Genomic DNA, 14768 nt, shown 5'->3' with positions numbered 1-14768 from the left:
ACTGTGCCGCAAAGGTTTGTATTGCTTTCATGAAATCTGCACTTCTCTTACAAACTCCAGAGTTTGGGGTTTCCTAGTAGACCTTAACAGCTATCTATTATTTTTTTACATACCTGTGAGTGTGTAATAGCAGATCAGAAGTCTCCAGACAAAATAGATCATGGACAATAGCAGTCCTGACCGTTGCAATACCAGTATCCTGTGCTGGAATGGTGGATGGTGGGGTGATCTGCAGAAAAAACCTAGTAACCTCCAAGTTCTGGGCGAAAATAAAAATGTCTCACCAAACTCTCAGAGATATATAAAGGAGATCCCACTTTTATCTTCATAGCATCAGCCTGCTAATACGATATGACCAGAAGAAGAAGTTATTTTATTGGTAGTCCAGAAAGTAATAACTGAACTTAGAAGGAGGAGACTTTTGTTATACAATGTACTAAAAGAACCTTAAAATGTGATCTTTCCGGGATATGGAAACAACGAGTGTTGAGAAATATGTCTGTGAGGATAAAAGAAAATTACTAATAGTTTGTATGGAGGTGGTATCTAACCCCAGTAAGATTAAATAAAATAAATAAGATGAATTCAGCAAGCTGCTGGAGAGGTTGTCTAGAGAAAGGATCATATTGCGTGGGAATACGAATTTGTACAAAAAATATGGGAAATGGTGTTTAATGAGATAAAAGAATTTTTAGGAATGGAGATTGAAGAGACACTTATAGTGGCATTGCTATCATTATATGGAGAACTGAATTGTAATAAAGAGACAAAGGAATTGATAACGAATTTGTTAACAGCAGCAAGATTAATGATATCTAGGAACTGGAAGGTTCATGGGGATTATCATATAGAAGATTGGTATAAAGAAATATGGGATATTGCTATTAATGATAAATTAGCATGTAATATAAAAGTTAGGCCACAGCTAGACCTAAGGTTTTTCCTGGGATCATTCAGGGTTCGCCCCTGCCTGAGCACTGGATCCCCTGTGTGTCACCTAGATGAACAGGTTTGACCCCTGGACGATCCAGGGATAAACCTTAGGTCTAGCTATGGCCCAAGAAGAGGAATGATAAATATGAATGACTTTGAGGGAATATGGAAACAGTTTCCAGAATTTGTATTGTTAAAGGGAAAACACCTCCAGAGGAAACAATGAGATTTTGGAAACATGAATAAAATCCCGTGGTTGGGGGGGGGGAGCACTTTTATGTTAAGTATGATTATGTTAAGAGAATTAAGTTAGAATACATGTTTATCAAATGTCTCTTTCATATTATTGTGTAGGATGTAGTATTGTTTTATTTTGTATTGATGTATTGTTTGAAGTATTAATTTTTTTTTTTAAAAAATGTGCTCTTTCCAAAAACAGATCGGTGAGAAAAAAGGCGCAAAGCCATAACATAGCAGGCTGCTGCGATGAAAGAGCAACACATATGATCTTAGTCTACTTTCCAATACATTGTTGATTATTTCATTTTTATTTGATGGGGTTAAACTGAAAGGCAGACACAAATAATTTCAGCTCCTCTAGGATTCAGGAAGCATTGCTGTTATGCTGAAGCCCAATTAAAGTGTTACTCATTTGAGAGGGGGCATTATTCTAAGTGGCTTGCAGGTTGTCTCTGTCCTGATTTGGCTAGCTGATTCCAGATAGAGATGTTGAGAGTGACCCACTGGGTCTGGCAGTCCATTGGACTCCCCTGCTCCTGGACCTTGCTTGCTAAGTCACGGGATGCTCACGGCACGCTCGCCGAGCGATGCGGACACCTGCTCCTCAATGAGAGCTGCCATTGTTACCCAATCCCTACCACCAATGAGGACAGAGTGCTCAAAGACCACATCATACAGAGTGTGTGTGTGTGTGGGGGGGGGGGAACTGGAGGAATAGAAGGAGTAGGATGAAGAATTGTGGAGGAGAGGACATGACTGGTAACTGGAGTACTTAATACTTAAATTTTGAATACTTTTTAATGTCCACTGTTTTTAACTTTTGTAAACTGCCCAGAGAATTTCGGCTATGGGGCAGTATATAAATTTAATAAATAAATAAATAAACAGGCCCATACTCTAACATGATGTTGCAAGTGCCAGTTTTCAAATATATCCTAATCACATTCAGATGGATGTGTGTTTCACTTTCACTGGAGACTCAGATACAAATGGCAACTACCAGGGAGTTTTGTAATATTTCCTCTCCATATGTTCAGATAAGCTGAGTTTGGGCAAGATCAACAGCACTGCTTTATACCGGGTTATAATGGTATTGACAACTGTTGGGGCCCATGACACACACAGTATGCAGTTTTCAAACAATTTTCAAAGTGTTATATCTTGCTTAGTGTACGTCTGGCCCGGGTTACAAGAATGGGGTTTGGGAAGGGGCCATTCAGCTCCACCCCCTACAGTTAGCATTGAGGTGAAGAATGCATACTACTGCTCATCAATGAACACTCAACTTCGGGAGAACTATCTTGAGCTAAACAACAATAACAACAATGCTGCACAGCTGGAGCAATTGATATCCGAATGACTTTCATCCTCTCAGACATGGTTTCTAATTTTCTGAAAATCTCCATGATGTGCTGCTTTTGTTTTGTGCCTCTTTATCTTTATTTGCATACAATCCAGCTGAGAATGAGCTCTACAGGCAGGGCCAGGGAGGGAGATAAGGCAACATGACCCTACATGGTCAGGCATGCCACGTAAACATTGGAGCAGGGTGGGGTGGGCAGAGACACTCTTTATTTAATGCAGGCCTGTTCCCTGTTGTGCCCTCTTTGCCAGTGGTGGCTACCTCTCCACCCACCCTGTGAGTCATGTTGGATTATGCAGTTGCCCCCTGGGGCAAGGTAGTTTCTGTTCATCAACAAAATGCATTTTTGTTCATCAAAACTGGCCTTGTTGATGTGGGTTTTTTGCTTACTCTACAAGATGTAGTAGAGCTGGGAAGTGTTAGCATTTAGCTGCTTACTTGGGATAGTTTGGCCACATTGACCAGGGTGTGTTGGCTTGGGAAGGGATGCCTTGAGGCAGGTTTATGGTGACTGACCATGAGAAGACACGCCTTTCAGGGCTGTGGGACCTGTAGGCAGGGTCTAGATGGTCTCTGTGGTCCATGATTTGGAGTTGTTGGGCTCCAGGGGGGAATGAATTGGGAAGGTCTGGAATATGAGCAAAGTGTGGACAACTTATGCCTACCCTAGCTTGGGGTGGGTTTCAGCTGTGCTGAATATACATCAGGTTTGTCTGTGCACATATTCTCCTTTGCAGATTCTGAATTATATAAATGTGGCTCACTCTTAGTTCAACCCATTTCCCGAGTCTCATATCTGATTTGTCTGCTTTCAACTGAAAAAAACAAAAAACAGATTACCAGCAGATATCCAGGCACGATTCTGATGATGATGATAGTGATGATATTCAATGTTTTCCTGAAATTAACTGTCAAAAGCATGTGCCCAGTTTCTTTTTGCATTTTGAGCTCTATATCCTAGATATGACTATCTGCGACTGATCAAAATGTCATGAAGGCTTCATCTAATGTACTAACCAGGCAGGAGAAAATTATTTATTTATTTATTTATTTATATAGCACCATCAATGTACATGGTGCTGTACAGATTAAAACAGTAAATAGCAAGACCCTGCCGCTTAGGCTTACATTCTAATTAAATCATGGTAAAACAATAAGGAGGGGAAGAGAATGCAAACAGGCACAGGGTAGGGTAAACAGGCACAGGGTAGGGTAAAACTAACAGTATAAAGTCCAAACAACATCAAGTTTTAAAAGCTTTAGGAAAGATAATGTCTTTCATTGCTTAAAAGATAATAAGTCATATCAGACAAAAACAAGTGGCAATGATGCTTTGTGGCTTTAGGATGTTTTAAAGATGTTTTAATAGTTTTTAATGTGTATTTTATATCATGTTTTTATACTGTTTGTTTTATACTTTGAATGGATTTAGTTGTTGTGAACCGCCCAGGGAACTTCGGCTGTTGGGTGGTATAGAAATGCAAATAACAATAACAATAATAATAGTAATAATTCAATTAATTCCTATCAATTTCTCCTATTCCTTCATGGAATTGCCTTTCTCCTTGAAGCAATCTGGAAGGAATCTCGAAAGGGAACAGAGGATGGGAATGCATTGGATGCTCTTTTTGATCCAAATGAGTGCACAAACTACAAAAAAAAAAATAGAATAACATGAACGATATCATACATCAATGCTGAACAAAGAATATACAAGCATCAGCAATCACCAAAGCAATTAAACTGCTTTGATGTTAACACTAAAGGTGCAATGTGAACTCCCTTGGGGAGTGACTGAGTTGCCACTGACAAGAAGGCCCTGTGATGTGTAGACACCTTCTGCACCTCAGATGCAGGAGAGGTCAGTTGCAAGGTCTGCTTAGAGTGTGCAATTAATAGGGGGAGGGTCATATAGGAGGCGCCTGTCATGTTTACACCTGCAGGCAAAATGTCGTCAGAACCATGTGATGAATTTCAAATGAAGACAAAACGAAGACAGAGAAATTTCTGAGAGGAGTTTTGCACTTCCACATTTTGTCACAGGTTTTTTGTCAAGGTGAAGTCTGGTGGTTCTTTTTAGAGATGCATTTTAAGGAGAGCTTGATAAAACACAATAATAAAAAAGGAACTTTCCCAGAGGGAATTTCTAAGCGCTGTGCACAAACCCCCGATCCGCTTCGGAGCCCATTTTGGATCCTCTGAATTGGGCTCGATTCACCTCGGATTGATCCAGACCTCCCTTGATCTGCCTCAGACCCGAATCCGAAGCAAGAGTCGGACCTCCAAATCAGGATTCGGATGAGTTTCCCCATAGACTTGCATTGTGAGAAATAAATACCTATACCTTTTTCATTTTTCAAGATATCAACATGAAAATTGTTGGGCTTAAAGAAGGCTTCATGGCTGTCATCTGTGAAAATTCTCAGAGATCTCTGTTCAGCGGTTTTGTTGCAATTAATTTTTTAAAAAATGTATTTTTCAAAGGAATAGTTCAAGCAGTCTTAGCAAAGAGAGAACAACTGTGTATTCAAGAATATCACACACTCTCCATTCAAATGCAAATCTCCCCTTCAATGTTCTTTTGTGTTGTATAGGTACCCTAACACAGCCTGTGAGTCTTTCCATTCGGACTCCAATTAGCAGTAAGGGAGTATAAGTGAGGAACTACTAGGTAGACCAGTCACTAATACACAGTGTGGCTGGCTATGCAAAGCAGAAGAACTGGGGCGGAGCTTGGCGGCCATGAAGCTGGTAAGAGTTTTTTAATTTTCCAACCGGCCACGCCGGGAAAGTCAATTATCTCCTTTTAAAAGGGCATAAATTTCAAAGGAACATGATGGAAAAGGACTATGAATATTAATTGTTGATGTTGCTGATAACGGTGCAAAGTTGAAATGTTTTAAAAGGGAGAAATCTGAAGCGGCTGGAGATACGTCTCTGTGGAAAGCGAAACTAACTGCTAGATGCTGGGAAAGGCACAGCAGTTAATGGTTTGTTTTTGTTAGAGATGTGGACTTGATTTATGGTGACTCTCACTTATTGGAAAGCGAAGAGCTGTAAAACACTGGCTTTATAGAGTGAAAGTAACCAAGACACAGACTGACGGACGGTGTGCTAATTTGAGATCAGGGGGGGGAGGTGGACTGCAGTTTTGGAGCGTTTGCAGCGTTTGGCGGGGAGACGGCTGTTTGGTGCTGTCGGGACTGTGTTATGGTTGTTTCGGTCTTCCCCAGTGAATGCTGTCTTGATGTGTGGCGAAATTTCTCCCACCCCCAGAGAAGAAAGAGTTATTAAGTATTGAAAAGCACAGAGAGATAAAAATAGCCCGGTAAGAAGGTTAAGCCGGGAGTCAAGGAGGAGATTCATGCCCTATGTCGAATATAAAAAGAAAGATTAAAAAGGAAATTGCAAAAGTTACGTGGTCAAGAAAACGACCCAGTAATCATAACCTCTCCCATCTGGAAAAATTGGCTTCGGAAGAAGAGCAGGAAATTACAGACACAGCAACAGAAGAGATTAAAATGGCCGAAGGTGGAATCTCAGCTGGCAACCAGCCAGCCACCTTAGCTGAAATCAAGAGTGTTATTGCAGAAAACAATGCAATCATTTTTAAAAAAATAGATCAGCAAACGGAATAATTAAATAAACGGATGATTGTGTTAGCTGATAAAATCACGCAGAATGTCAAGGCTATAAAGGATTTGGAGGCAGCACCAGACCTGACCGAGAAGAGACAGGAGGCTTTTGAAAAATCGTCTAATGTGAAATTCCAGGACTACGAATTACGGCTGATAGCCTTAGAAGATCAAAACCGTCGTTCATCACTTCTCATAAAACATTTAATTCAAACACAAGGGGAAAATCTGCGAGACATAATCTTGAAGTGGTTTAAAGAGATGATGCCTGATTTGCAATTAGAGGACTGCAAATTGGACTGAGTCCATAGAGTGGGGGGGGGCAAAATTACAAAGGAGCTACCAGAGATATTTTGGTGAAATTATTATAAAAAAGAGCAAGTTATGAAGAAACTGAGAGCTATGGCCCAGCTACAGTAGAAAGGCAAATCAATGCAAATTTATAATGATCTTTGTCAACGCACACTGAATTGGAGATGCAGTGTCAAGCCAATAACTGAAATATTAGTGAGAAAAAAATTACATATTCGTGGGGTTATCCGGTTTTCTTAAGATTTACATATGGTAGGGGGGAGCACAGAGTAACTTCTTTGGTTCAGGGAAAGGAGCTGTTGAAGAGCTTGGGTCTGTATGAGGAAGCAAGTGTGACGGAAACAGGTGGGGGGGAGATGAGGCTGGGGCATCTGGGATGTAATAGAATTGTCAACTGGATGAGATAATTATGAGATAATTGTAGATAGAAATGTTAAACATAGAGACCTTGCTGGCCAGGTGCAGCACTGCCTCCCCCCCTCCCCCTAAAGTAGATGGCTGGAGTATTAGACTTACGGGGATTTGGGGGGGGGAAGATGTGGGGGGAGGGGAGGGGGGAAGGGGAGATGGTATGGGTTAGAATAAGGGGATTGAGGGTTTTGTTATGGTGTTTGTGTTTTTATGTATGTGAATTTGAGTTTCAGAGCAAAAGGGATCGGAAGAGACATCAAAAGGGTGAATATGGATAAAAAAAATAAAAGTATCAACACTCAATTTTAAAGGTTTGGGGGCAGTCGTGAAAAGGAGGAGAATAGTAGGGATGTGCTCCGCTTCTAATCGGACCGGAGAAGCAGTAGCGGAGCGGGGGGCTTCGCCTGCCCTTAAGGTGGAGGCGAAGAGGATTGGGGGGCCGGCGGAGCGTGGCAAAGACGATTGAGGTGAAGGCGGATCCTTCACCTTGATCCGGAGCTCCGCCGGAAAGGTAAGTGGGGTTTACCAGGCCCTGCCGCTGTCGCTGTCGCCCATGCGGTGACGGCAGCAGGGCCCGGTAACGCCCCCTGCCCTCCTCTCCCTTACCTGCCTCTGTCTGCGGTCCGTCAGTGTCTCCAATTGAGCCCATGGTTCCAGCATGAAGTCTGGGCCGCACTTGCGGCCCAGACTTCCTGGTGGAACCACAGGCTCAATTGAAGACTGTGACGGACCGCAGATGGAGGCAGGTAAGGCCCCCTCCCCCTTGGTCCCTTACCGGGCTCTGCCGCAGTCACCGCATGGGCGGTGATGGCGGTAGGGCCCGGTAACCCCCCCGCCCTCCTCTCCCTTACCTGCCTCCGTCCACGGTCCGTCAGCGTCTCCAATTGAGCCCGTGGTTCCAGCAGGAAGTCTGGGCCGCACTTGCAGCCCAGACTTCCTGGTGGAACCACGGGCTCAATTGAAGATGGCGACGGACCACGGACGGAGGCAGGTAAGGCCCCCTCCTCCTTACCGGGCTCTGCTGCCATCGCCGCATAGGCGGCGATGGCAGCAGGGCCCGGTAACCCCCCCATGGGGGGGGACCAGAGCTCCGATCCGGATCCGGAGCTCCGAGTGGAGCGGAGTGGGCACAGGCGGAGTGGGGGCGGGGCGGAGCAGGCCGATCCGAAAATGGCAGATCTTAAAGTGAAGCGGAGTGGGGGGTCCGTGCACACCCCTAGAGAATAGAACAAATGTTTAATAAGGAAGGATCTGACATTATAATGATGTAAGAAACACATCAAGGGCTCAAAAATGTAAATATGATAAGGATCAAGTGGCTAGCTTATTATGAAAAGTCATTGGGGACTTCAAAAAAAATGGAGTGGCCACTTTGATTTTTTAAAAAAGTGGATTTATATTAGAAACCATAAAAAAGGATGATAGTGGTAGATATCTCATGATAAAAGGTAAAATTGAAGGAAAAGTATATACATTAATTAATGTTTATGCCCCAAATGAGAGACATAGAGAGTTTTTTATAAAATTATTTAAAGAAATAGAAGAATTCAAGGAGGGGTATGTTATCTTAGCTGGGGATTTTAATATGGTTATGGATAATAGATGGGACAGGTCAAACCCCACTAATGTTGAAAAGAGGAATGATATTACTATATTGAATAAATTAGTAAAAGAAAATGATTATGTGGATTCTTGGCGTTTACTTAATGGGGCTAAGCCTTTGTTCTCATATTATTCCCCAGTTCATCATACATACTCCAGGATAGATCATATATTTGTCTCAAAAGGTTTTGCAACTAAGATTTGTAAAATGGAAATGGGGGTAATAAAGGTAACTGACCACGCATTGTTAAGTTTAGAATTTGTAATTAAGAAGAATTATAAAGAGGCGTACAGGTGGAAAATGAACTCAAAAATATTGAAATATAATAAAGTGGTAGAAAAAATTAAGAGGGAATTGTCAGAGTCCTGGGAAATTAATGAAAAGGGAGGAACAGCTGGGTCATTCGTCTGGGACACCATGAAGGCTGTAGTAAGAGGAATCTGTATTAGAGAAATGTGTAATTTAAAAAGACAACAGCATGCAGAGCAGGAAAAGCTAGAGATAGAAATTAGAAGTTTGGAGGAAGAATATTGGCAGGGTAAAAATAAATATAAATTATTAGAAATACAAGCTAAGAAGAAACAATTAGAAAATTTAAATTTAGAGGAGGTTCAAAAAATTTAATGTACACGAAAAGGGAGTATTTTGAAAATAGCAATAAGAATTCTAGACTGCTTGCCAGACTCACACAAAAGGAAAAAGCGAGAAACGGGATAGGAGCATTGAAGGATAATCAAGGGAATTATTGTAATACAATGAACGATAAAATAAAAAAATTTCAGAAATTTTGTCAGGAATTATATAAGGGTAAAGAAATTCAAAAAAAGAAGTTGGAGGATTATATAGGAAGGTATATAAAGAAGGGAATAAAAATAGTACATAAAGAGCAAATGGAGAAGGTAATAACTCAAAGAGAAGTTGAAGATGTAATTGATAATTTGAAAGTGGGTAAATCACCGGGAGCAGATGGCTTAGGACCAGAATATTATAAAGTTTTTAAGGAGTTATTAATTCCAAAATTATTGAAAGTGGATTAAAGAAAATAGAGTTTGTAGAGAAATGATGAAGTTTGAGGAGTTAATAGTAAATAAGGAAAAAGGTAAAGGAGGAAGCATAGTCTTAAAAGGGTTAATGAGCGAAATATATAAAATATTGTTAGAAAAGGGGCTAATGGATAGCTCAGGAAAAATGGTATGGGAGACAGATTTGAAAGTACAAATAGGGCGACAGAGCTGGGAGGGACTGTGGAAACAAAGAGTGTTGAGAAGTATGTCAGTGAGAATAAAAGAGAATTATTTTAAAATTTTGTGGAGGTGGTACCTAACCCCAATTAGATTGAATAAGATAAATAATCAGCATTCAGCAAATTGTTGGAGAAGTTGTGGGGAAAAAGGAATGTATTTACATATGTGGTGGGAATACAAATATATACAAAGATTATGGAAGAAGGTGTTTTTTGAAATTGAAGAAATAGTGGGAACGAAAATAGAACAAACACCAAAAATTGCATTACTGTCACTATTTGAAGATTTAAAATGTGGAAAAGAAATTAAAGAATTGATATCGAGTTTGCTGACTGCAGCACGATTGATGGTAGCTAGGAACTGGAAGATTCAGGGGGAATATTCTATTGAAGAATGGTATAAAGATGTTTGGGATATAGCTATTAATGATAAATTGACTTGTGATATTAAGTGGAGGAAAGGTATAACGAAAATAAATGAGTTTGAAAGAATTTGGAAACAGTTCCTAATATTCGTGTTTTCTAAGGGAAGTGGGAAACCGCCAGCGGAAGAAAGTATGAGATTTTGGAAGCAGGAATAGATCCCGAGGTGGAGGGTGCACTTATATGTTAAGAAAGAATATATTTGTAATGATAGGATAGGTTATAGTTAATATTCACTCAATATATATGTACTCAACATTTATTCAATGTATGTTGTATGTTGTGTTGTTGTTTCTTTTTTGTAAGATGTTTATTTTTGTGTTTTAAAATAAAAAATAATAATAAAAAAGAAGAACATAATACTGGATGTGCAAGTGTTTTAAACAGGCATTCACAGAAGCAGTAAGAAGCAGCAGTCAGTGATGATGAGCACACAAGTCAGTGAGAGCCCAAGACTGTCGATTTCCAAGCGTGCAGCCAAAAATACAAACCGGGCCAGCAAGGTGGGCACAGTGGTTCAGAAACCATAGGCCCTTTCTACACCTAAGGATTATCCCAGGAAAATGGAGGGATTGTCCCTGCGTTCTCCTGGGATCCCCTGTGTGTCATTTGGATGCACAGGCATGTTCCCAGGATGATCCCGGGGAAAAAGGCAGGTGTAGAAACGTCCTGAGAGATGCTGTGGCATCAACTGAACAGGACAGTATGAAGAGAGAAGTATGATCCTTTCCTTCACAGTTGACTTACTGAATTCTAAGCACAGTCAGTAACACGATGATGATGGAAAATAATGAACAAGGGGGTGGAGCTGGACGCCATGAAGGGTAAGATTTCTTCTTGAGAACTCCCATTCGGGAGGGAAATGAAACTTAATTATCTCATTTAAAAGGCATGGGTCGTTAATGAAAATGAAGGAAAATGATTATGATTGCTAAGAGAGGGTGAAAATCCTGTTTTTGGAAGTTTTTGGAAGCAGAATCATCATAAGGATTGTGAAAAGCAGCCCGGTGTCTGGCTGTAAATTAATCAGACAGAACGGAGGGGGGAGCGATGAAAATAAAACTGGCTTTGGAATGTTAGAGCTCTTCCGTCTCCTAGTCTGATAAAGCACTGTGATTTATATTCCTTATCTGAGGAAAAGGACTAATTGGCAGTAAATTCACCCTTTAAAAAGCATCGAAGAAAGAAGTGTTTATCTGCGTAGGAAAGAGACGGTGCGGACTGTAAACGGGACATTGAGTGAGAGTTTTAAATAGAATGTTTAAATGCCGAATGTTAGAAAATTAAAAAAAAAAACCTGGGAAGGCTGCCCGGCAAAGAGTATGGTCTTCTAATCATAATTGGGCCCGTCTTGAGAAAGTGGTTACAGAAGAAAGTTCACAAAACAGCGGGAGTGAGAGCAACGGATCTGTCAAGATGGCGGAAAAATCTGGCACAGTGCCAACTTCAACTACAATGGAAGATCTGAAGAGGCTGATTTTGGACAGTACAGCAACACTGAGTAAGAAGATGGATGAAAATGATAAGGCGGAAAAAAGGATGGGGGTGCTCGCAGACAAGATCGCTCAGAATGATAAAGCTATAAAGATGCTAGATGCTGAAGTAAAATTAGTGGAGAAAAGGCAGGATGCCTTTGAAAAAGGCTGTGAGGTGAAATTCCAGGAACAAGAATTAAAGCTGATTCAATTGCAAGATCAGGACCGACGTTTCAACGTACATATTAAATACTTTGTTGAAGAACCAGCAGAGGACTTGAGAAAAATAATACTGAAATGGTTCAATGATATGATGCCTGATCTGGATATAAAAGATTGTGACCTGGAAAGGATCCACAGAGTGGGGGGAGCAAATTACAGAGGAACCAAGGACATTCTTGTGAAATTTGGCAGTTATTATAAAAAGGAGCAAGTGATGAAGAAATTGAGGTCCATGGCTATGATAAAATATAAAGGCAAAGCAGTGCAAGTATTCAACAATCTTTGTCAGCAAACACTCCAATGGAGACGCAGCATTAAGCAAATAACTGAAGCGTTAACAAGAAACGCAATAAAATATGCTTGGGGTTACCTTATTTTCTTAAAGTTTTCATATGGTGGGAGTCAGCACAGAGTAACCTCTTTGGATCAAGGCATGGAGTTGCTGAAGAGTCTGGGTTTATCTAAGGAAGCAAGTCTTGGAGCTGAAGCTGGAAACGGAGCTGAAGTGGGGGCGTCTGGTATGGGGTAAAATGTTGAATGGTTATGAGATAATAATACATAAAAGCTGTTAAGCTTAGAGATCTTGCTGCTCGGGCGAAGCTCCGCCTCCCCCCCTCCCCTAAGGTAGCTAATGGCCGGAGTGGTAGACTCACGGGGATATGGGGGGGAAGGTAGTGGGGGGGATGGGAGATTGGGGGGTTAATAGGGTGGGAGGGAGGGAGCTGAAGGGGGGTTTAGGGTTTGTGTTTTTTGTTGTGTATGTTTATGAGTTGCAGAGCACACGGGATCAGAAGAAAAATCAAAAGGGTAAATACGAATAAAAAAATTAAAGTATCAACACTTAATGTTCAAGGTCTGGGGGCAGTCGTGAAAAGGAGGAGAATAGAACAAATGTTAAATAAAGAAAGATCTGATATAATTATGATGCAAGAAACACACCAAAAACTTGACGGCGTAAATGAAATACGAACAAAGTGGTCAGTTTATTATGAAAAGTCATTGGGGACATCAAAAAAAAATGGAGTTGCAATTTTGATTTTTAAAAAAAGTGGATTTATATTGAAAACTATAAAAAAGGATGATAATGGTAGATATCTTATGATAAAGGGACAAATTGAAAGTGAACAATATACATTAGTTAATGTTTATGCTCCCAATGAGAGACATAGAGAGTTTTTTATGGAATTATTTAAAGAAATAGAGGAGTTTAGGGAGGGGCATCTTATTTTAGCTGGGGACTTTAATATGGTAATGGATAATAGAGTGGATAGATCAAACCCCACTAATGTGGAAAAGAGAAATAATATTACTATATTGAATAAACTAGTAAAAGAAAAAGATTATGTAGATTGTTGGCGTTTACTGAATGGGTCGAATCCGGGCTTCTCTTACTACTCCTCAGTTCATCATACACACTCTAGAATAGATTATATATTGGTTTCAAGAGTTTGCAAGTAAGGTATGTAAAATGGAAATGGGGGTAATAAAGGTAACAGACCATGCATTGTTAAGTTTAGAGTTTACAGTTAAAAAGAATTATAAAGAAGCGTTTAGGTGGAAATTAAACACAAAACTTTTGAAGTATAATAAAGTGGTAGAAAAAATGCAAAGAGAACTGACAGAGACTTGGGAAATTAATCAGAAGGGAGGAACGTCAAGGGCAGTAGTTTGGGATACCATGAAGGCAGTAACAAGAGGGATATGTATTAGAGAAATGTGTAATTTAAGGAGGCAACAAATAGCAGAGCAGGAACAATTGGAGGAAGAGATTAAGAAATTGGAGAAAGATTATTGGTGATATAAAAATAAATATAAATTAGTAGAAATACAAGCAAAGAAAAAACAATTAGAAAATTTAAATTTAGAGGAAGTTCAGAAAAAAATAATATATATGAAAAGGGAGTATTTTGAAAATAGCAACAGAAATTCTAGATTGCTTGCCAGGCTCACACAAAAGGAAAAAGCCAGGAATGGGATAGGAATATTGAAGGATAAACAAGGGAATTATTGTCATACAATGAAGGGTAAAATAAAAAAAATTCAAGAATTTTATCAAGAATTGTATAAGGGAAAGGATACTCAAAAACAGAAGTTGGAAGCTTATATAGAAAAGTATATAAAGAAGGGAATAAAAATAGAACATAAAGAGTTAATGGAAAAGGTAATAACTCAAAGAGAAGTAGAAGAAGTAATTGAGAATCTGAAAGTGGGTAAATCACCGGGGGTAGATGGTTTAGGCTCAGAATATTATAAGGTTTTTTTAAAAAAATTAGTACCAAAATTATTGAAGTTGTATAACTCCATATTGGAAGGAGAAAGAACACCAGAATCATGGGAACATTCATTAATAATTTTAATACCAAAACCAGATAAAGATTTGACTGTCCCTGATTCATACAGACCTATTTCATTAATAAACCAAGATGCTAAGATTTTTTCAACTATTTTAGCAAGGCGGTTGAATAAATTTATAGAGGAATATATAGGGGAGGATCAATGTGGATTTGTAGCAGGTAGGCAGATGCCTAATTTAGTGGGAAGGGTTCTAAATGTAATACAGGTGATAAATAAGTCTAGGGTTAAAGCAGGAATTCTGGCATTGGATATTTTCAAGGCTTTTGACTGTTTGAGCTGGCAAGCTTTAAAGATGGTTTTAAATAAAATGGGATTCGGAAATAAATTTAAAGCTATAATAGAACAGTTGTACTCTCAAAATACAGCCGTAGTGGTAGTGAATGATGGTGTGACGGATAAGATACGACTAGCTGCTTCCTCTAGTGTTCCTGAATTCCATTCCCAGCTATTGTACCGGGCAGACTGAATTGCCTTAACCTTTTCAACCCTAGTAGTTCCACTCAAAGTGCAGTTATATTTCAGCTCCTGAAATGGGATCCGTTTGAGTATTACT

The sequence above is a fragment of the Elgaria multicarinata genome, chromosome 7, assembly GCF_023053635.1.
Source record: "Elgaria multicarinata webbii isolate HBS135686 ecotype San Diego chromosome 7, rElgMul1.1.pri, whole genome shotgun sequence".
In the NCBI taxonomy this organism is placed as follows: Eukaryota; Metazoa; Chordata; class Lepidosauria; order Squamata; family Anguidae; genus Elgaria; species Elgaria multicarinata.
This window is presented reverse-complemented; position numbering follows the sequence as displayed.